General features: G+C 48.6%; 1 pseudogene across 1 annotated transcript in view; it reads left to right on the top strand.

Annotated features, from left to right (window-relative positions):
- The first annotated feature begins 16942 nt into the window (after nt 1-16942).
- Nucleotides 16943-23628, top strand: part of LOC147084832 (uncharacterized) — a 97697-nt pseudogene continuing 91011 nt past the window's right edge. Inside the window, exons 1-2 of the transcript XR_015075829.1 lie at nt 16943-17174; nt 18305-18391. The product of XR_015075829.1 is annotated as an uncharacterized LOC147084832 (transcript). The remainder of the gene's footprint in view (nt 17175-18304; nt 18392-23628) is intronic.

Here is a 23628-nt window from a genome sequence, read left to right as displayed (position 1 = left end):
GATACCCGGGAGTGAGTTACAGGCTGGAATCTAATCGAGGGGTTTGGGGGGTTTATATATAGAATAACAGATACCCGGGAGTGAGTTACAGGCTGGAATCTAATTGGGGGGTTCGGGGGGTTTTATATATAGAATAACAGATACCCGGGAGTGAGTTACAGGCTGGAATCTAAACGAGGGGTTCGGGGGGTTTATTGATAGAATACACATACCCCGGAGTGAGTTACAGGCTGGAATCTAATCGAGGGGATCGGGGGGGTTTATATATAGAATAACTTATACCCTGGAGTGAGTTACAGGCTGGAATCTAATCGAGCGGTTCAGGGGGGTTTATATATAGAATAACAGATACCCGGGAGTGAGTTACAGGCTGGAATCTAATCGAGGGGTTCAGAGGGGGTTATATATAGAATAACAGATACCCGGGAGTGAGTTACAGGCTGGAATCTAATCGAGGGGTTCGGGGGGTTTATATATAGAATAACAGATACCCGGGAGTGAGTTACAGGCTGGAATCTAATCGAGGGGTTCAGGGGGTTTATATATAGAATAACAGATACCTGGGAGTGAGTTACAGGCTGGAATCTAATCGAGGAGTTCGGGGTGATTTATATATAGAATAACAGATACCTGGGAGTGAGTTACAGGCTGGAATCTAATCGAGGGGTTCGGGGGGGGTTTATATACAGAATAACAGATACCTGGGAGTGAGTGACAGGCTGGAATCTAATCGAGGGGTTCGGGGGTGTTTATATATAGAATAACAGATAGCCGGGAGTGAGTTACAGGCTGGAATCTAATCGAGGGGTTCGGGGGGTTTATATATAGAATAACAGATACCCGGGAGTGAGTTACAGGCTGGAATCTAATCGAGGAGTTCGGGGGGATTTATATATAGAATAACAGATACCTGGGAGTGAGTTACAGGCTGGAATCTAATCGAGGGGTTCGGGGGGGGTTTATATACAGAATAACAGATACCTGGGAGTGAGTTACAGGCTGGAATCTAATCGAGGGGTTCGGGGGGGTTTATATATAGAATAACAGATAGCCGGGAGTGAGTTACAGGCTGGAATCTAATCGAGGGGTTCGGGGGGTTTATATATAGAATAACAGATACCCGGGAGTGAGTTACAGGCTGGAATCTAATCGGGGGTTTCGGGGGGGCTTAAATATAGAATAACAGATACCCGGGAGTGAGTTACAGGCTGGAATCTAATCGAGGTGTTCGGGGGCTTTATATATAGAATAACAGATACCCGGGAGTGAGTTACAGACTGGAATCTAATCGAGGGGTTCGGGGGGTTTATATATAGAATAACAGATACCCGGGAGTGAGTTACAGACTGGAATCTAATCGAGGGGTTCGGGGGGTTTATATATAGAATAACAGATACCTGGGAGTGAGTTACAGACTGGAATCTAATCGAGGGGTTCGGGGGGTTTATATTTAGAATAACAGATACCCGGGAGTGAGTTACAGGCTGGAATCTAATCGAGGGGTTTGGGGGGGGTTTATATATAGAATAACAGATACCCGGGAGTGAGTTACAGGCTGGAATCTAATCGAGGGGATCGGGGGGGGTTTATATATAGAATAGCAGATACCCGGAGTGAGTTACAGGCTGGAATCTAATTGAGGGGTTCGGGGGGTTTATATATAGAATAACAGATACCCGGGAGTGAGTTACAGTCTGGAATCTAATCGAGGGGTTCGGGGGGTTTATATATAGAATAACAGATACCCGGGAGTGAGTTACAGGCTGGAATCTAATCGAGGGGTTCGGGGGGTTTATATATAGAATAACAGATACCCGGGAGTGAGTTACAGTCTGGAATCTAATCGAGGGGTTCGGGGGGTTTATATATAGAATAACAGATACCCGGGAGTGAGTTACAGGCTGGAATCTAATCGAGGGGTTCGGGGGGTTTATATATAGAATAACAGATACTCGAGAGTGAGTTACAGGCTGGAATCTAATCGAGGGGTTCGGGGGGTTTATATATAGAATAACAGATACCCGGGAGTGAGTTACAGTCTGGAATCTAATCGAGGGGTTCGGGGGGGTTTATATATAGAATAACAGATACCCGGGAGTGAGTTACAGGCTGGAATCTAATCGAGGGGTTCAGGGGGTTTACATATAGAATAACAGATACCCTGGAGTGAGTTACAGGCTGGAATCTAATCGAGGGGTTCGGGGGGTTTATATATAGAATAACAGATACTCGAGAGTGAGTTACAGGCTGGAATCTAATCGAGGGGTTCGGGGGGTTTATATATAGAATAACAGATACCCGGGAGTGAGTTACAGGCTGGAATCTAATCGAGGGGTTCAGGGGGTTTATATATAGAATAACAGATACCCGGGAGTGAGTTACAGGCTGGAATCTAATCGAGGGGTTCGGGGGGTTTATATATAGAATAACAGATACCCGGGAGTGAGTTACAGGCTGGAATCTAATCGAGGGGTTCGGGGGGTTTATATATAGAATAACAGATACCCGGGAGTGAGTTACAGGCTGGAATCTAATCGGGGGGGTTCGGGGGGTTTATATATAGAATAACAGATACCCAGGAGTGAGTTACAGGCTGGAATCTAATCGAGGGGTTCGGGGTGGGTTTATATATAGAATAACAGATACCCGGGAGTGAGTTACAGGCTGGAATCTAATCGAGGGGTTCGGGGGGTTTATATATAGAATAACAGATACCCGGGAGTGAGTTACAGGCTGGAATCTAATCGAGGGGTTCGGGGGTTTATATATAGAATAACAGATACCCGGGAGTGAGTTACAGGCTGGAATCTAATCGAGGGGTTCGGGGGGTTTATATATAGAATAACAGATACCCGGAGTGAGTTACAGGCTGGAATCTAATCGAGGGGTTCGGGGGCTTTATATATAGAATAACAGATACCCGGGAGTGAGTTACAGGCTGGAATCTAATCGAGGGGTTCAGGGGGTTTATATATAGAATAACAGATACCCGGGAGTGAGTTACAGGCTGGAATCTAATCGAGGGGTTCGGGGGTTTATATATAGAATAACAGATACTCGAGAGTGAGTTACAGGCTGGAATCTAATCGAGGGGTTCGGGGGGTTTATATATAGAATAACAGATACCCGGGAGTGAGTTACAGGCTGGAATCTAATCGTGGGGTTCAGGGGGTTTATATATAGAATAACAGATACCCGGGAGTGAGTTACAGGCTGGAATCTAATCGAGGGGTTCGGGTGGTTTATATATAGAATAACAGATACCCGGGAGTGAGTTACAGGCTGGAATCTAATCGAGGGGTTCGGGGGTTTTATATATAGAATAACAGATACCCGGGAGTGAGTTACAGGCTGGAATCTAATCGAGGGGTTCGGCTGGGTTTATATATTGAATAACAGATACCCGGGAGTGAGTTACAGGCTGGAATCTAATCGAGGGGTTCGGGGGGTTTATATATAGAATAACAGATACCCGGGAGTGAGTTACAGGCTGGAATCTAATCGAGGGGTTCGGGGGGTTTATATATAGAATAACAGATACCCGGGAGTGAGTTACAGACTGGAATCTAATCGGGGGGTTCGGGGGGTTTATATATAGAATAACAGATAGCCGGGAGTGAGTTACAGGCTGGAATCTAATCGAGGGGTTCGGGGGGTTTATATATAGAATAACAGATACCCGGGAGTGAGTTACAGGCTGGAATCTAATCGAGGGGTTCGGGGGGTTTATATATAGAATAACAGATACCCGGGAGTGAGTTACAGGCTGGAATCTAATCGAGGGGTTCGGGGGGTTTATATATAGAATAACAGATACCCGGGAGTGAGTTACAGGCTGGAATCTAATCGAGGGGTTCGGGGGGTTTATATATAGAATAACAGATACCCGGGAGTGAGTTACAGGCTGGAATCTATACGAGGGGTTCAGGGGTGTTTATATATAGAATAACAGATACCCGGGAGTGAGTTACAGGCTGGAATCTATACGAGGGGTTCAGGGGTGTTTATATATAGAATAACAGATACCCGGGAGTGAGTTACAGGCTGGAATCTAATCGAGGAGTTCGGGGGGATTTATATATAGAATAACAGATACCTGGGAGTGAGTTACAGGCTGGAATCTAATCGAGGGGTTCGGGGGGGGTTTATATACAGAATAACAGATACCTGGGAGTGAGTTACAGGCTGGAATCTAATCGAGGGGTTCGGGGGGGTTTATATATAGAATAACAGATAGCCGGGAGTGAGTTACAGGCTGGAATCTAATCGAGGGGTTCGGGGGGTTTATATATAGAATAACAGATACCCGGGAGTGAGTTACAGGCTGGAATCTAATCGGGGGTTTCGGGGGGGTTTAAATATAGAATAACAGATACCCGGGAGTGAGTTACAGGCTGGAATCTAATCGAGGTGTTCGGGGGCTTTATATATAGAATAACAGATACCCGGGAGTGAGTTACAGACTGGAATCTAATCGAGGGGTTCGGGGGGTTTATATATAGAATAACAGATACCCGGGAGTGAGTTACAGACTGGAATCTAATCGAGGGGTTCGGGGGGTTTATATATAGAATAACAGATACCCGGGAGTGAGTTACAGACTGGAATCTAATCGAGGGGTTTGGGGGGTTTATATATAGAATACCAGATACCCGGGAGTGAGTTACAGGCTGGAATCTAATCGAAGGGTTCGAGGGGTTGATATATAGAATAACAGATACCCAGGAGTGAGTTACAGGCTGGAATCTAATCGAGGGGTTCGGGGGGTTTATATGTAGAATAACAGATACCCGGGAGTGAGTTACAGGCTGGAATCTATTCGGGGGGTTCAGGGGGTTTATATTTAGAATAACAGATACCCGGGAGTGAGTTACAGGCTGGAATCTAATCGAGGGGTTTGGGGGGGGGGTTATATATAGAATAACAGATACCCGGGAGTGAGTTACAGGCTGGAATCTAATCGAGGGGATCGGGGGGGGTTTATATATAGAATAGCAGATACCCGGGAGTGAGTTACAGGCTGGAATCTAATCGAGGGGTTCGGGGGGTTTATATATAGAATAACAGATACCCGGGAGTGAGTTACAGTCTGGAATCTAATCGAGGGGTTCGGGGGGTTTATATATAGAATAACAGATACCCGGGAGTGAGTTACAGGCTGGAATCTAATCGAGGGGTTCTGGGGGTTTATATATAGAATAACAGATACCCGGGAGTGAGTTACAGTCTGGAATCTAATCGAGGGGTTCGGGGGGTTTATATATAGAATAACAGATACCCGGGAGTGAGTTACAGTCTGGAATCTAATCGAGGGGTTCGGGGGGTTTATATATAGAATAACAGATACCCGGGAGTGAGTTACAGGCTGGAATCTAATCGAGGGGTTCTGGGGGTTTATATATAGAATAACAGATACCCGGGAGTGAGTTACAGGCTGGAATCTAATCGAGGGGTTCGGGGGGTTTATATAGAGAATAACAGATACCCGGGAGTGAGTTACAGGCTGGAATCTAATCGAGGGGTTCGGGGGGTTTATATATAGAATAACAGATACTCGAGAGTGAGTTACAGGCTGGAATCTAATCGAGGGGTTCGGGGGTTTATATATAGAATAACAGATACCCGGGAGTGAGTTACAGTCTGGAATCTAATCGAGGGGTTCGGGGGGTTTATATATAGAATAACAGATACCCGGGAGTGAGTTACAGGCTGGAATCTAATCGAGGGGTTCAGGGGGTTTACATATAGAATAACAGATACCCTGGAGTGAGTTACAGGCTGGAATCTAATCGAGGGGTTCGGGGGGTTTATATATAGAATAACAGATACTCGAGAGTGAGTTACAGGCTGGAATCTAATCGAGGGGTTCGGGGGTTTTATATATAGAATAACAGATACCCGGGAGTGAGTTACAGGCTGGAATCTAATCGAGGGGTTCAGGGGGTTTATATATAGAATAACAGATACCCGGGAGTGAGTTACAGGCTGGAATCTAATCGAGGGGTTCGGGGGGTTTATATATAGAATAACAGATAGCCGGGAGTGAGTTACAGGCTGGAATCTAATCGAGGGGTTCGGGGGGTTTATATATAGAATAACAGATACCCGGGAGTGAGTTACAGGCTGGAATCTAATCGAGGGGTTCGGGGGGTTTATATATAGAATAACAGATACCCGGGAGTGAGTTACAGGCTGGAATCTAATCGGGGGGTTCGGGGGGTTTATATATAGAATAACAGATACCCAGGAGTGAGTTACAGGCTGGAATCTAATCGAGGGGTTCGGGGTGGGTTTATATATAGAATAACAGATACCCGGGAGTGAGTTACAGGCTGGAATCTAATCGAGGGGTTCGGGGGGTTTATATATAGAATAACAGATACCCGGGAGTGAGTTACAGGCTGGAATTTAATCGAGGGGTTCGGGGGTTTATATATAGAATAACAGATACCCGGGAGTGAGTTACAGGCTGGAATCTAATCGAGGGGTTCGGGGGGTTTATATATAGAATAACAGACACCCGGGAGTGAGTTACAGGCTGGAATCTAATCGAGGGGTTCGGGGGCTTTATATATAGAATAACAGATACCCGGGAGTGAGTTACAGGCTGGAATCTAATCGTGGGGTTCAGGGGGTTTATATATAGAATAACAGATACCTGGGAGTGAGTTACAGGCTGGAATCTAATCGAGGGGTTCAGGGGGTTTATATATAGAATAACAGATACCCGGGAGTGAGTTACAGGCTGGAATCTAATCGAGGGGTTCGGGGGTTTATATATAGAATAACAGATACTCGAGAGTGAGTTACAGGCTGGAATCTAATCGAGGGGTTCGGGGGGTTTATATATAGAATAACAGATACCCGGGAGTGAGTTACAGGCTGGAATCTAATCGAGGGGTTCAGGGGGTTTATATATAGAATAACAGATACCCGGGAGTGAGTTACAGGCTGGAATCTAATCGAGGGGTTCGGGTGGTTTATATATAGAATAACAGATACCCGGGAGTGAGTTACAGGCTGGAATCTAATCGAGGGGTTCGGGGGTTTTATATATAGAATAACAGATACCCGGGAGTGAGTTACAGGCTGGAATCTAATCGAGGGGTTCGGCGGGGTTTATATATTGAATAACAGATACCCGGGAGTGAGTTACAGGCTGGAATCTAATCGAGGGGTTCGGGGGGTTTATATATAGAATAACAGATACCCGGGAGTGAGTTACAGGCTGGAATCTAATCGAGGGGTTCGGGGGGTTTATAAATAGAATAACAGATACCCGGGAGTGAGTTACAGACTGGAATCTAATCGGGGGGTTCGGGGGGTTTATATATAGAATAACAGATAGCCGGGAGTGAGTTACAGGCTGGAATCTAATCGAGGGGTTCGGGGGGTTTATATATAGAATAACAGATACCCGGGAGTGAGTTACAGGCTGGAATCTAATCGAGGGGTTCGGGGGGTTTATATATAGAATAACAGATACCCGGGAGTGAGTTACAGGCTGGAATCTAATCGAGGGGTTCGGGGGGTTTATATATAGAATAACAGATACCCGGGAGTGAGTTACAGGCTGGAATCTAAACGAGGGGTTCAGGGGTGTTTATATATAGAATAACAGATACCCGGGAGTGAGTTACAGGCTGGAATCTATTCGAGGGTTTCAGGGGGTTTATATTTAGAATAACAGATACCCGGGAGTGAGTTACAGACTGGAATCTAATCGAGGGGTTCGGGGGGATTATATATAGAATAACAGATACCCGGGAGTGAGTTACAGGCTGGAATCTATTCGAGGGGTTCAGGGGGTTTATATTTAGAATAACAGATACCCGGGAGTGAGTTATGTTAAGTATGTGTATTGTATTGAACAATTAACACAAAGACTTAAATGTATAACTCAAACAGGTCTTTACTGGTTGGAGGTAGGGACTATACATAGGTCTTTACTTCATGCCCACAGGCGGGAACTGAGGGGAGATCAGTACCCACAGTACTATTTATACCCCTATGGCCAGGAGTGGTACTGCGTATCACTACGCCCAACAAGTAGTGCAGTCCTGTCCATAGGTTCAAAGTAGCACACATATTACATACACAACATTCCTCCCTTCCTAGCTTTACAGTCATCTCCCCATTTAACATAACGTAATAACATATATACATATATAACTTCAGGTTTACATAACAGAATAACATAGATACATAGATAACTTCATGTCAAAACAGATCACAGATTCAGTCTCTGCGGAAAACAGTTCACAGATTCAATCTCTGTGGTGGAGTCGGTTCACGTTGCTGGAGTGACTCATTCAATAGTCCTTCCATGGATTTAACAGTTTGAACTTCCGAACTGAATTGGCTCCGTTCGGAGGGACCACGTGTGTGATCTGGTAGAGGTGATAATGGTTCAGATGGGTCATCTTCTGTTTTTACTTTTCCTTTTCTGCTTCTTGGAGACTCTCTGGGCTCCACTGTCAGCTGCCAGCTGCATGCGCAGTTCCTCCTTCTCTCCCTCCTTTTTCCGTAGTAGAGCCACCTTCTCCCGATGTTCCGTAGACTTTCGGTGCTCCTCCATGATTTCTGTATGGTGGGAGTCGAAGTTACAAGTTGGGCAGGACAGGACATAGTAATATTCGGTGTCGTCCTGATCTAGGCCAGCGAGAGGGTCTTCTATTTCCTCCATACCCAGCTGGGCGTTAGCCAGCTTTTGTTCCAAGTCCAGACATCTTTCCTGAAGAGACTTCTTCATGCGTACCTCTTCATCCAGCTTTTTCTGGGCTTTCAGCAAGTCGTTTACTAATGACCTCATTTGAGATTTTACTACTTCAACTTCTTTTGGAGATTGATTGATCGGACTATTCAATCCCTCTACCGGAGCAGCTGTTTCAGCGGTCTGTTGTTCTACGTTGACGTGAGTCAGCGTACTTTTGGCATCCAAGGGCTGCTCTGTTGCAGTCATCTCAGTCTGTGTTGCCACCTCAGCTCTTCCAATAACCTTTGAGAGCTCCGAACCCCTTTCGTTTGAATATTGAAGTTCGTGTTCAAGTTTTTCCCATTTCAGAGTCCTGTCCTTCAGCATATGCAGGAGTTGGCTGACCGTTAACTCCTCTGACATCAGACGTTTTGTGTGCTCCTGCTCCATTTTCTCCATCAGCTGCTTCTGTTGTCTTTCCAGATTCTCCAACTCTATATCAAAGAACTCTTTCGTTGCATTCAACTCTTGCTCACAACGGCGAAGCATTTGTTCTAATTGCTGTTGTAGTTTGAAATGGAGTTGAGTTCAAGCCCGGTGTCCCTCAGAAATGGGCACATCAGTAGACTTGCCAGACTCAGAATCCACAGTTAAACTATGTTGTTGTTGCTCAGTGGAATTCTGTGCTGAAACTTTGTCTTTTGCACCTGAGTTGGGCTTACCATCATCCGTTCCAGAGTCTGGGCTGACTATCTTCACCGAGTTCTCACTCGTTATTGTTTGTAGGAAATGCCAGTCCATATTCATTTTCCTAATCCACTCCCGTCCCAGTAGTGGAGAACCTCCTTCAGATATCACATATAAGTCCATTATTTGACTGTCTTCGCCCTTGTGGACCACTGCAACCTCTATTTTCCCGATGGGGTACACTCTTTGCCCCGTGTATGTTTTCAATATAATCCCCGTATCCTGTAGGGGAATATGTTGGAATAACTTTCCGTAATCTTTCTTATTTATGACCGTCAATGCCGATCCAGTGTCCAATTCCAGTTTTACTTGGACTCCTTCTATCTGAAGAGTGACCCAAATTGTCTGGAGGTCTGCACCCTTACCAGCGTTGAGTACTCTTAAGCTAGCCAGTTCATTACAGCTTAAGCTAGCCAGTTCATTACTGCTAGCGTCTGAATCGGACTCCTGTTCGGTCACCTTGTGTACCTTTGCGTATTTTCCTTGCGGTGACTTCTTGTTGCTGGTTTTCTTCCCTGACCTGCATACTCTAGATATATGTCCAAGCCTACCACAAGTTCTACATTCTTGGTTTTTAAACCAACACTGGTTCTGATCATGCGTTGTCTTTCCACAACGATAACATTTGCCAGAACTCACACCCAATTTGTGTGCACTGAGCTCCGGTGACCGTAGCTGCATTACTGCCGTGCCTCTCGCTGCGGCTTCGTGTGCTGCTGCCATAGTGACCGCCTTCTCAAGCGTCAGCTCATTCTCCTCGAGCAGTCGCTTTTGTGTATCCTGTTTAAATAAACCACACACAAATTTGTCTCGTAGTGCATCTGTCAGTCCCATTCCAAACTGGCAATATTTCGCTAATTTACGCAATTCCAGCAAATATTCAGCATTGCTTTCATGCTGTAGCTGCCTTCTGTCATAAAATTTAAATCATTCCGCTAGCATCAGCGGCGTGGGGTTTAGATGATCTTTCAGGACAGTAACAATCTCATCGAACGTCTTATCCGCCGGTTCATCTGGTGATAACAGGTGTTTCAATTGCCCGTATGTCTTCGCACCCATTAAATTTAATAATGTTAGAGCTTTATCTTGGTCACGAATTTTATTGGCCTTACAATAATTTTTTACTCTTTCAACATATATGGCCCAATCTTCGAGGTCACTATCAAAGGTGCTAATATTCCCGTGTTTAGGCATTGTAGATTTGCAATTTCTCAGATTTTATTTTGTTTACTTGTTATCAAAGATGGCGGCTTCCCGCTCTTGCCGTCGTCCTCCGCCCACAAAATGGCGGTTTTCCCGCGCTTGGCGGTCTTCACCCGTCCCCCGACGCCCTCTCCCTTCAGCCCCCGAGTGCGGCCCTTATCTTCTGTGCGATCGATAGCCCGCGCTGTGCACCGCGGCTCTCGCACCTTGAGCTTCTGCAGCCGCCGCGCCTTTCAGTCCGAGTGCGGCCCTTATCTTTGGTTCCGATCGCTGGCCCGCGCTGCGCCTCGCACTTGAAGCGGCTCCCGGCCTCTGGCTCACCCGCTCGCGCGGCTCTTGCTCGCTCCCTCCCGGGCTCTGGCTTACCCGCTCGCGCGTTTCACCGCGGCTCTTATCAGGGATTGCGATCGCCCTTATCTTCTCCAACTTCCCCAGCCCTGTCTTTGCAGCCAACACTGCACGGCTTACCCCACCACCTACGTTGAACAAGGAAACTGCAGAAAGACTTCTGCCAGTCGCTGGAAGCTGTCAGGATGTTTGCTGCACTCCAGTGCTCAGTCGCTGATGGAGGCTTCAGAGTCCTAAAGCCTGTCGCTTCTAGTGGGGTGGTGATGTTTGAAACCTCTCTTCAACTGCCGCAGGGTAAGAACCTGACTTGTCGCCAGTGTTAAGTATGTGTATTGTATTGAACAATTAACACAAAGACTTAAACGTATAACTCAAACAGGTCTTTACTGGTTGGAGGTAGGGACTATACGTAGGTCTTTACTTCATGCCCACAGGCGGGAACTGAGGGGAGATCAGTACCCACAGTACTATTTATACCCCTATGGCCAGGAGTGGTACTGCGTATCACTACGCCCAACAAGTAGTGCAGTCCTGTCCATAGGTTCAAAGTAGCACACATATTACATACACAACAAGTTACAGGCTGGAATCTAATCGAGGGGTTCGGGGGGTTTATATATAGAATAACAGATACCCGGGAGTTAGTTGCAGGCTGGAATCTAATCGAGGGGTTCGGGGGGTTTATATATAGAATAACAGATACCCGGGAGTGAGTTACAGGCTGGAATCTAATCGAGGGGTTCGGGGGGTTTATATATCGAATAACAGATACCCGGGAGTGAGTTACAGGTTGGAATCTAATCGAGGGGTTCGGGGGGTTTATATATAGAATAACAGATACCCGGGAGTGAGTTACAGGCTGGAATCTAATCGAGGGGTTCGGGGGGTTTATATATAGAATAACAGATACCCGGGAGTGAGTTACAGGCTGGAATCTAATCGAGGGGTTCGGGGGGGTTTATATATAGAACAACAGATACCCGGGAGTGAGTTACAGGCTGGAATCTAATCGAGGGGTTCGGGGGTTTATATATAGAATAGCAGATACCCGGGAGTGAGTTACAGGCTGGAATCTAATCGGGGGGTTCAGGGGGCTTTATATATAGAATAACAGATACCCCGGGAGTGAGTTACAGGCTGGAATCTAATCGAGAGGTTCGGGGGGTTTATATATAGAATAACAGATACCCGGGAGTGAGGTACAGACTGGAATCTAATCGAGGGGTTCGGGGGGTTTATATATAGAATAACAGATACCCGGGAGTGAGTTACAGGCTGGAATCTAATCGAGGGGTTCGGGGGCTTTATATATAGAATAACAGATACCCGGGAGTGAGTTACAAGCTGGAATCTAATCGAGAGGTTCGGGGGGTTTATATATAGAATAACAGATACCCGGGAGTGAGTTACAGGCTGGAATCTAATCGAGGGGTTCAGGGGGGGTTTATATATAGAATAACAGATACCCGGGAGTGAGTTACAAGCTGGAATCTAATCGAGGGGTTCGGGGGGTTTATATATAGAATAACAGATACCCGGGAGTGAGTTACAGGCTGGAATCTAATCGAGGGGTTCGAGGGGTTTATATATAGAATAACAGATACCCGGGAGTGAGTTACAGGCTGGAATCTAATCGAGGGGTTCGGGGGTTTATATTTAGAATAACAGATACCCGGGAGTGAGTGACAGGCTGGAATCTAATCGAGGGGTTCGGGGGTTTATATTTAGAATAACAGATACCCGGGAGTGAGTTACAGGCTGGAATCTAATCGAGGGGTTCAGGGGGGTTTTATATAGAATAACAGATACCCAGGAGTGATTTACAGGCTGGAATCTAATCGAGGGGTTCAGGGGGTTTATATATAGAATAACAGATACCCGGGAGTGAGTTACAGGCTGGAATCTAATCGAGGGGTTCGGGGGGTTTATATATAGAATAACAGATACCCGGGAGTGAGTTACAGGCTGGAATCTAATCGAGGGGTTCGGGGGGTTTATATATCGAATAACAGATACTCGGGAGTGAGTTACAGGCTGGAATCTAATCGAAGGGTTCGGGGAGTTTATATATAGAATAACAGATACCCGGGAGTGAGTTACAGGCTGGAATCTAATCGAGGGGTTCGGGGGGTTTATATATAGAATAACAGATACCCGGGAGTGAGTTACAGGCTGGAATCTAATCGAGGGGTTGGGGGGTTTATATATAGAATAACAGATACCCGGGAGTGAGTTACAGGCTGGAATCTAATCGAGGGGTTCGGGGGGTTTATATATAGAATAACAGATACCCGGGAGTGAGTTACAGGCTGGAATCTAATCGAGGGGTTCGGGGGCTTTATATATAGAATAACAGATACCCGGGAGTGAGTTACAGGCTGGAATCTAATCGAAGGGTTCGGGGAGTTTATATATAGAGTAACAGATACCCGGGAGTGAGTTACAGGCTGGAATCTAATCGAGGGGTTCGGGGGGTTTATATATAGAATAACAGATACCCGGGAGTGAGTTACAGGCTGGAATCTAATCGAGGGGTTCGGGGGGGTTTATATACTGAATAACAGATACCCGGGAGTGAGTTACAGGCTGGAATCTAATCGTGGGGTTCGGGGGGGGTTTATATATAGAATAACAGATACCCGGGAGTGAGTTACAGGCTGGAATCTAATCGAGGGGTTCAGGGGGTTTATATATAGAATAACAGATTCCCGGGAGTGAGTTACAGGCTGGAATCTAATCGAGGGGTTCGGGGGGGTTTATATATAGAATAACAGATGCCCGGGAGTGAGTTACAGGCTGGAATCTAATCGAGTGGTTCGGGGGGTTTATATATAGAATAACAGACACCCGGGAGTGAGTTACAGGCTGGAATCTAATCGAGGGGTTCGGGGGGGTTTATATACAGAATAACAGATACCCGGGAGTGAGTTACAGGCTGGAATCTAATCGGGGCGTTCGGGGGGTTTATATTTAGAATAACGGATACCCGGGAGTGAGTTACAGGCTGGAATCTAATCGAGGGGTTCGGGGGGGTTTATATACAGAATAACAGATACCCGGGAGTGAGTTACAGGCTGGAATCTAATCGAGGGGTTCGGGGGGATTTATATATAGAATAACAGATACCTGGGAGTGAGTTACTGACTGGAATCTAATCGAGGGGTTCAGGAGGTTTATATATAGAATAACAGATACCCGGGAGTGAGTTACAGGCTGGAATCTAATCGAGGGGTTCGGGGGGGTTTATATATAGAATAACAGATACCCGGGAGTGAGTTACAGGCTGGAATCTAATCGAAAGGTTCGGGGGGGGTTTATATATAGAATAACATACCCGGGAGTGAGTTACTGGCTGGAATCTAATCGAGGGGTTCGGGGGGGGTTTATATATAGAATACCAGATACCCGGGAGTCAGTTCCTGGTTGGAATCTAATCGAGGGTTTTAGGGGGGTTTATATATAGAATAACAGATACCCGGGAGTGAGTTACAGGCTGGAATCTAATCGAGGGGTTCGGGGGGTTTATATATAGAATAACAGATACCCGGGAGTGAGTTGCAGGCTGGAATCTAATCGAGGGGTTCGGGGGGTTTATATATAGAATAACAGATACCCGGGTGTGAGTTACAGGCTGGAATCTATTCGAGGGGTTCGGGGGGTTTATATTTAGAATAACAGATACCCGGGAGTGAGTTACAGGCTGGAATCTAATCGAGGGGTTCGGGGGGTTTATATATAGAATAACAGATACCCGGGAGTGAGTTACAGGCTGGAATCTAATCGAGGGGTTCGGGGGGTTTATATATAGAATAACAGATACCCGGGAGTGAGTTACAGGCTGGAATCTAATCGAGTGGTTCGGGGGGTTTATATATAGAATAACAGATACCCGGGAGTGAGTTACAGGCTGGAATCTAATCGAGGGTTTCGGGGGGGTTTATATATAGAATAACAGATACCCGGGAGGGAGTTATAGGCTGTAATCTAATCGAGGGGTTCAGGGGGGTTTATATATAGAATAACAGATTCCCGGGAGTGAGTTACTGACTGGAATCTAATCGAGGGGTTCGGGGGGGTTTATATATAGAATAAGAGATACCCGGGAGTGAGTTACAGGCTGGAATCTAATCGAGGGGTTCGGGGGGTTTATATATAGAATAACAGATACCCGGGAGTGAGTTACAGGCTGGAACCTAATCGAGGGGTTCGGGGGTTTTATATATAGAATAACAGATACCCTGGAGTGAGTTACAGGCTGGAATCTAATCGAGGGGTTCAGGGGGTTTATATATAGAATAACAGATACCCGGGAGTGAGTTACAGGCTGGAATCTAATCGAGGGGTTCAGGGGTTTTATATATAGAATAACAGATACCCGGGAATGAGTTACAGGCTGGAATCTAATTGAGGGGTTCGGGGGGGTTTATATATAGAATAACAGATACCCTGGAGTGAGTTACAGGCTGGAATCTAATCGAGGGGTTTGGGGGTGTTTATATTTAGAATAACAGATACCCGGGAGTGTGTTAAAGGCTGGAATCGAATCGAGGGGTTTCGGGGGCTTTATATATAGAATAACAGATGCCCGGGAGTGAGTTGCAGGCTGGAATCTGATCGAGGGGTTCGGGTGGTTTATATATAGAATATCAGATACCCGGGAGTGAGTTACAGGCTGGAATCTAATCGACGGGTTCGGGGGGGGTTATATATAGAATAACAGATGCCTGGGAGTGAGTTACAGGCTGGAATCTAATCGAGGGGTTCGGGGGGTTTATATATAGAATAACAGATACCCGGGAGTGAGTTACAGACTGGAATCTAATCGAGGGGTTCGGGGGGTTTATATATAGAATAACAGATACCTGGGAGTGAGTTACAGGCTGGAATCTAATCGAGGGGTTCGGGGGGTTTATATATAGAATAACAGATACCCGGGAGTGAGTTACCGGCTGGAATCTAATCGAGGGGTTCGGGGGGGTTTATATATAGAATAACAGATACCCGGGAGTGAGTTACAGGCTGGAATCTAATCGAGGGGTTCGGGGGGCTTATATATAGAATAACAGATCCCCGGGAGTGAGTTACAGGCTGGAATCTAATCGAGGGGTTCGGGGGGGTTTATATATAGAATAACAGATACCCGGGAGTGAGTTACCGGCTGGAATCTAATCGAGGGGTTCGGGGGATTTATATATAGAATAACAGATACCCGGGAGTGAGTTACAGGCTGGAATCTAATCGAGGGGTTCGGGGGGTTTATATGTAGAATAACAGATACCCGGGAGTGAGTTACAGGCTGGAACCTAATCGAGGGGTTCAGGGGGTTTATATATAGAATAACAGATACCCGGGAATGAGTTACAGGCTGGAATCTAATCGAGGGGTTCGGGGGGTTTTATATATAGAATAACAGATACCCGGGTGTGAGTTACAGGCTGGAATCTAATCGAGGGGTTCGGGGGGGTTTATATATAGAATAACCGATACCCGGGAGTGAGTTACAGGCTGGAATCTAATCGAGGGGTTCGGGGGGGTTTATATATAGAATAACAGATACCCGGGAGTGAGTTACAGGCTGGAACCTAATCGAGGGGTTCGGGGGGGTTTATATATAGAATAACAGATACCCGGGAGTGAGTTACAGGCTGGAATCTAATCGAGGGGTTCGGGGGGGTTTATATATAGAATAACAGATACCCTGGAGTGAGTTACAGGCTGGAATCTAATCGAGGGGTTCAGGGGGTTTATATATAGAATAACAGATACCCGGGAGTGAGTTGCAGGCTGGAATCTAATCGAGTGGTTCAGGGGCTTTCTATAGACGATAACAGGTAGCTCTGGGTGAGTTACAGGCTGGGATTTAATCTAAACATGGCCGCTAGCCCTGGGTATCTTTGACTGGTCATGCCTCGCTCTCTCTGCTCTCTTTCAGCCTCGCTCTCCCGTTGAAGTCTGGTCCACTCGCTCGGTGCAGCCCTGGAGGGTCTGGGTTCCTGCAGCGCCCGCGCCCTGACCCTGCTCAGCAGTGTGTTCGGGGCCAGCGGCCTCCTGCTGGTGGGCATCGCCGTCAGCACCGACTACTGGCTCTACATGGAGGAAGGGATCATCTCCCAGCACAACCAGACCACCGAGATCACCATGGCCCTGCACTCGGGCCTGTGGAGAGTGTGCTTTGTCGCAGGTATGAACTGGGGAGGAGATCAGGAGCAGGAATCCTGGCTCATTGACCCTCATGCATATATTTCTTAAGGCTAAAGGGATCAAGGGATATGGGGAGAAAGCGGGGACAGGGTACTGAATTTGGATGATCAGCCATGATCTCATTGAATGGCGGAGTAGGCTCGAGGGGCCGAATGGCCTACTCCTGCTCCTATCTTCTATGTTTCTATGAACCCTGGCTGATTTCCCCTCTCTCTCTAACCCAGGGGTCACTGGGCAGTGATCAGGAGCAGGAACCCTGGCTGATTTCCCCTGTCTCTAACCCAGGGGTCACTGGACAGTGATCAGGAGCAGGCACCCTGGCTGATTTCCCCTCTCTCTAACCCAGGGGTCACTGGACAGTGATCAGGAGCAGGAACCCTGGCTGATTTCCCCTCTCTCTAACCCAGGGATCACTGCACAGTGACCAGGAGCAGGAACCCTGGCTGATTTCCCCTCTCTCTCTAACCCAGCAGTCACTGGACAGTGATCAGGAGCAGGATCCCTGGCTGATTTCCCTCTCTCTCTAACCCAGGGGTCACTGGGCAGTGATCAGGAGCAGGAACCCTGGCTGATTTCCCCTCTCTCTCTAACCCAGGGGTCACTGGACAGTGATCAGGAGCAGGAACCCTGGCTGATTTCCCCTCTCTCTCTAACCCAGGGGTCACTGGGCAGTGATCAGGAGCAGGAACCCTGGCTGATTTCCCCTCTCTCTAACCCAGGGGGTCACTGGGCAGTGATCAGGAGCAGGAACCCTGGCTGATTTCCCCTCTCTCTCTAACCCAGGGGTCACTGGACAGTGATCAGGAGCAGGAACCCTGGCTGATTTCCCCTCTCAAACCAGGGGTCACTGGGCAGTGATCAGGAGCAGGAACCCTGGCTGATTTCCCTCTCTCTCTAACCCAGGGGGTCACTGGACAGTGATCAGGAGCAGGAACCCTGGCTGATTTCCCCTCTCTCTCTAACCCAGGGGTCACTGGGCAGTGATCAGGAGCAGGAACCCTGGCTGATTTCCCCTCTCTCTAACCCAGGGGTCACTGGACAGTGATCAGGAGCAGGAATCCTGGCTGATTGCTGAAACGCTTTGTCTCTTTCTCTCTCACTCTCCCACAGGCCGCGAGAATGGTCGCTGTGTAGCTACTGACTACTTCTTAGAACCAGAGGTTGAGATTACTACGGAAAATACGGCAAACATCCTCAGTGAGTATCTCTCCCGCCGTCGCGATATAACCTCGGCTATCTATCCATCCACTGCTCCCAAAGGCGTTGACCCCTCGCTGGCGGTCAAGGGTCTTCCCACGGGCGCTGACCCCTCGCTGGGGGATTCTTTCCCTCATCAATCATTATGTTAATTCACCATCCAATATTAGGGAAGTGAATGGCATGTTGGCCTTTATTGCAAGGGGGTTGGAGTATAACAGTAAGGAAGTCTTGCTACAATTGTACAGGGCCTTGGTGAGACCACACCTGGAGTACTGTGCACAGTTTTGATGTCCTTATATATACTTGCCTCGGAGGCGGTGCAGCGAAGGTTCACTAGATTGATTCCTGGGATGAGAGGGTTGTCCTATGAGGAGATTGAGTAGATTGGGCCGATACTCCCTGGAGTTTAGAAGAATGAGAGGTCATCTCATTGAAAGGTACAAGATTCTGAGGGGGATTGACAGGGTCGATGCTGAGAGGCTGTTTCCCCCTGGGCCGGAGCGTCTCGAACCAGGGGTCACAGTCTCAGGATAAGGGGTCGGCCATTGAGGACTGAGATGAGGAGGAATTTCTTCACTCAGAGGGCGGTGAATCTTTGGAATTCTCTGCCCCAGAGGGCTGTGGAGGCTCAGTCGTTGAGTATATTCAAGGCCGAGATCGATAGATTTTTGGACTCGAGGGGAATCGAGGGATATGGGGATCGAGCGTGAAAGTGGAGTTGAGGCCGATGATCAGCCATGATCTTATTGAATGGCGGAGCAGGCTCAAGGGGCCGAATGGCCGACTCCTGCTCCTAATTCTTATGATCTTATGTACCATTATCCATTGACAACATCATCCGAAAACACAGGGTCAGTTTCCACATGTACGCTGACGACCCCCAGCTCTACCTCACCACCACTTCCCTCGACCCCTCCACGGTCTCTAAATTGTCAGACCGCTCGTCCGACATCCAGTCCTGGATGAGCAGAAACTTCCTCCAACTAAATATCGGGAAGACCGCTATCATCGGTCCCCGCCACAACTCTATTCCCGAGCCACTGACTCCATCCCTCTCCCTAACATCTGTCTGAGGCTGAACCACACTCTACGCAACCTTGATGTCATATTTGACCCTGAAATGAGCTTCCGACCACATATCCGCAGCATAACAAAGACCGCCTGCTCCCACCTCCGTAACATCGCCCGTCTCCGCCCCGCCTCAGTTCATCCGCTGCTGAAACCCTCATCCATGTCTTTGTTACCTCCAGACTTGACTATTCCAACGCACTCCAGGCTGGCCTCCCACATTCCACCCTACGTAAACTTGAGGTCATCCAAAACTCGGCTGCCCCGTGTCCTAACTCGCACCGAGTCCCGTTCGCCCATCACCCCCCGTGCTCGCTGACCTACACTGGCTCCCGATCCGGCAACACCTCGATTTCAAAATTCTCATCCTCCTGTTCAAATCACTCCATGGACCACACCCCCTCCTTATCTCTGTAACCTCCTCCAGCCCCTACAATTCTCATCCTCCTGTTCAAATCCCTCCATGTCCCCTCGCCCCCTCCCTATCTCTGTAACCTCCTCCAGCCCCTACAATTCTCATCCTCCTGTTCAAATCCCTCCATGCCCCCTCGCCCCCTCCCTATCTCTGTAACCTCCTCCAGCCCCTACAATTCTCATCCTCCTGTTCAAATCCCTCCATGGCCCCTCGCCCCCTCCCTATCTCTGTAACCTCCTCCAGCCCCTACAATTCTCATCCTCCTGTTCAAATCCCTCCATAGCCCCTCGCCCCCCTCCCTATCTCTGTAACCTCCTCCAGCCCCTACAATTCTCATCCTCCTGTTCAAATCCGTCCATGGCCCCTCGCACCCTCCCTATCTCTGTAACCTCCTCCAACCCCTACAATTCTGATCCTCCTGTTCAAGTCCCTCCATGGCCCTCGTCCCCTCCCTATCTCTGTAACCTCCTCCAGCCCCTACAATTCTCATCCTCCTGTTCAAATCCGTCCATGGCCCCTCGCACCCTCCCTATCTCTGTAACCTCCTCCAACCCCTACAATTCTCATCCTCCTGTTCAAGTCCCTCCATGGCCCTCGCCCCCTCCCTATCTCTGTAACCTCCTCCAGCCCCTACAATTCTCATCCTCCTGTTCAAATCCCTCCATGGCCCTCGCCCCCTCTCCCTATCTCTGTAACCTCCTCCAGCCCTACAATTCTCATCCTCCTGTTCAAATCCTTCCATGGCCCTCGCGCCCCCCCCATCTCTGTAACCCCCTCCAGCCCTACAATTCTCATCCTCCTGTTCAAATCCCTCCATGGCCCTCGCCCCCCCCCTATCTCTGTAACATCCTCCAGTCCCTACAATTCTCATCCTCCTGTTCAAATCCCTCCATGGCCCTCGCCCCCCTCCCTATCTCTGTAACCTCCTCCAGCTCCTACAATTCTCATCCTCCTGTTCAAATCCCTCCATGGCCCTCGCCCCCCTCCCTATCTCTGTAACCTACTCCAGCCATACAACCCTCCGAAATCTCTGCACTCCTCCAACTCTGCCCTCTTGAGCATCCCCGATTTCCATCGCTCCACCATTGGCGGCCGTGCCTTCAGCTGCCTGGGCCCTGAGCTCTGGAATTCCCTCCCTAAACCTCTCCGCCTCTCTCTCCTCCTTTAAGACGCTCCTTAAAACCGACCTCTTTGACCCAGCTTTTGGTCACCTGTCCCAGTATCTCCACATGTGGCACGGGGTCAGATTTTGTTTGATAATCGCTTTTGTGAAGCACCCTGGGACGTTTTACTACGTTAAAGGCGGGGTATATCGTTGCTGTTACGATAGCAAAATACTGCGGATGCTGGAAATCCGAAATAACAACAGAAAATGCTGCAAAAACTCAGCAGGCCAGGGAACATCCGTGGAGAGAGAAATAGAGTCAACGGGGTAGATTTTCCCGAACCTGTCGAGAAGAAGGCGGGACTTCCCCTTTCGGGTTTTTGACCCGCCTACTTCGACGCCCGGCCAATCCACGCGATTTCCCCTTGATTGACCTTGTTGAGCCCGCCCAGCGGGGCTCAGCAGGCCAATTAAGGGCCACCCGACAACAGGTGACGTCACAAACTGCAATTTCATCTGTCAAGAGTTTTTGACAGATGAAATATCAGTGTTTCACAGCTGTTTGAAGCTGTCAAACACTGACAGTCTGAGTTCTGACATGAGTCATTCTGCACAGACTCAGTTAGAACTCTTACCGGCACTCAAAGCTGAAAGCTGTCACTTTTCACAGATCGCAGCCGTTCAGCTTTAAGTGCCGGCTGAGTGATGGGCTCCCGACGGCTACAGGAAGAAAGGCTGTGAAGGTAAGTACAGGTAAGTAAAAGTTCTTTACACACTTTAGACACACCAAACACACTTACCTTTGCACTCATGCACCCATCACTCACCTGAGCGCCGACATCGCGACCCCCTCCAACTCCTTCAACCCGACGGCCCGCCTGCTCTAACCTGGCGTGGTTTGGAGCCGTCGGGAAACCCACACGAAACCCCTCAAAATAGGGATTAGGCTAAAAACTGCCTGTTAACTACCTGTTAACAGGCAGTTAATTGGCACTAATCCCTTCCCGCCTGGTTTCAGCGGGTCCCAGTGCGGGGTGGGTACCCGCCGCCCCTGAAACTTACGTGGGGCGGGGTTTTGGGCGGGATGGTGTCGGGACCCCCAAATTTGGGATTTCCCCCCCCCCCTCCCCCACATGCCTGAAACCCCGCCTGACGGCTCCACGAAAATCTAGCCCGTAACGTTTCAGGTCGATGACCTTTCGTCAAGACTGAAAAAGCACAGGAAATGAAACAGATTAAGAGGCCAGTTTGGGGGATGAGAGAGCAACAGAGAAGTGAAGAGACATTAAGAGGCATTCAAAACGAGACGAGATGGTGATAGGACTAGTGGAGACAAAAGACGGCTCTAGATTAGGTGTGAAATGCACCGGCAGAATGGGAGACAGCTGCCATGTGGGAAAGAGAAAAAGTGGGGGGAGGGCCAAAACAAAGGTGTGGATAAAAAATATATGTGCACGGTGGCATAGTGGTTAGCACTGTTGCCTCACAGCGCCAGGGACCCGGGTTTGAATCCGGCCTCGGGCGACTGACTGTGTGGAGTTTGCACATTCTCCCCGTGTTTGCGTGGGTTTACTCCGGGTGCTCCGGTTTCCTCCCACAGTCCAAAGATGTGCGGGTTAGGTTGATTGGCTATAATAAATTGACCCTTAGTGCTAGGGGGATTAAATACGTGGGGTTATGGGGATAGGGTGGGATATGTGTTGGTGTAGGGGTTACGGGGATCGGGTGGGATATGTGTCGGTGCAGGCTCGATGGGCCGAAATGGCCTCTATCTGCACTGTGGGGTTTCTGTGATTCTGTGAACTCGATGTTGAGCCCTGAAGACTGTAAAGCGCCTAATCGGAAGATGAGGTGCTGTTCCTCGAGCTTACGCTGAGCTTCCGTGGAACAATGCGAGAGGCCAAGGACGGTGAGGTCCGAGTGGGAATGGGGCGGTGAATTAAAATGACAGGCGACCAGAAGCTCGGGGTCACCCTTACGGACTGAACGGCCACCCAATCTGCGTTTGGTCTCCCCAGTGTAGAGGAGACCGCATCGTGAGCAGTGAATACAGTATACTAGATTGCAAGAAGTACAAGTAAATCCCTGTTTCACCTGGAAGGGGTGTTTGGGGCCCTGGACAGTGGGAAGTGATAAAGGGCAGGTGTTGCATCTCCTGCGCTTGCGCGGGAAGGTGCCGGGCGAAGGGGAAGGGGTGCTGGGGGTGACAGAGGAGTGGGCTAGGGTGTCGCGGAGGGAGCGGTCCTTACGGAATGCTGAAAGGTGGAGGGGAGCGGAAGATGTGTTTTGGTGGTGGGATCGCGCTGGAGGTGGCGGAAATGGCGGAGGACGATCCGTTGAATGCAGAGGCTGCTGGGGCGAAAGGTGAGGACAAGGGGAACCCTATCGTGGTTCCGGGAGGGAGGGGGATAGAACGGACACGGTCGAGGGCCGTGTCAACCACGGTAGCGGGGAATCCTCGGTTGAGGAGAAAGGAAGACACGTCGGAAGCACTGCTGTGGAAGGTGGCACCGTTGGAGCAGATGCGGCGGAGACGGAGAAACTGGGAGATGGGAATAGAGTCCTTATAGGAGGCGGGGGGTGGGAGGACGTGTAGTCCAGGTGGCTGTGGGAGTCAGTGGGCTTGTATACAGTTGCTGTTGTTGT

This window comes from Somniosus microcephalus, unplaced genomic scaffold (assembly GCF_052327205.1).
Source record: "Somniosus microcephalus isolate GS21.2 unplaced genomic scaffold, FLI_Smic_1.0 unresolved_chr9, whole genome shotgun sequence".
Classification (NCBI taxonomy): Eukaryota; Metazoa; Chordata; class Chondrichthyes; order Squaliformes; family Somniosidae; genus Somniosus; species Somniosus microcephalus.
This window is presented reverse-complemented; position numbering and strand designations above follow the sequence as displayed.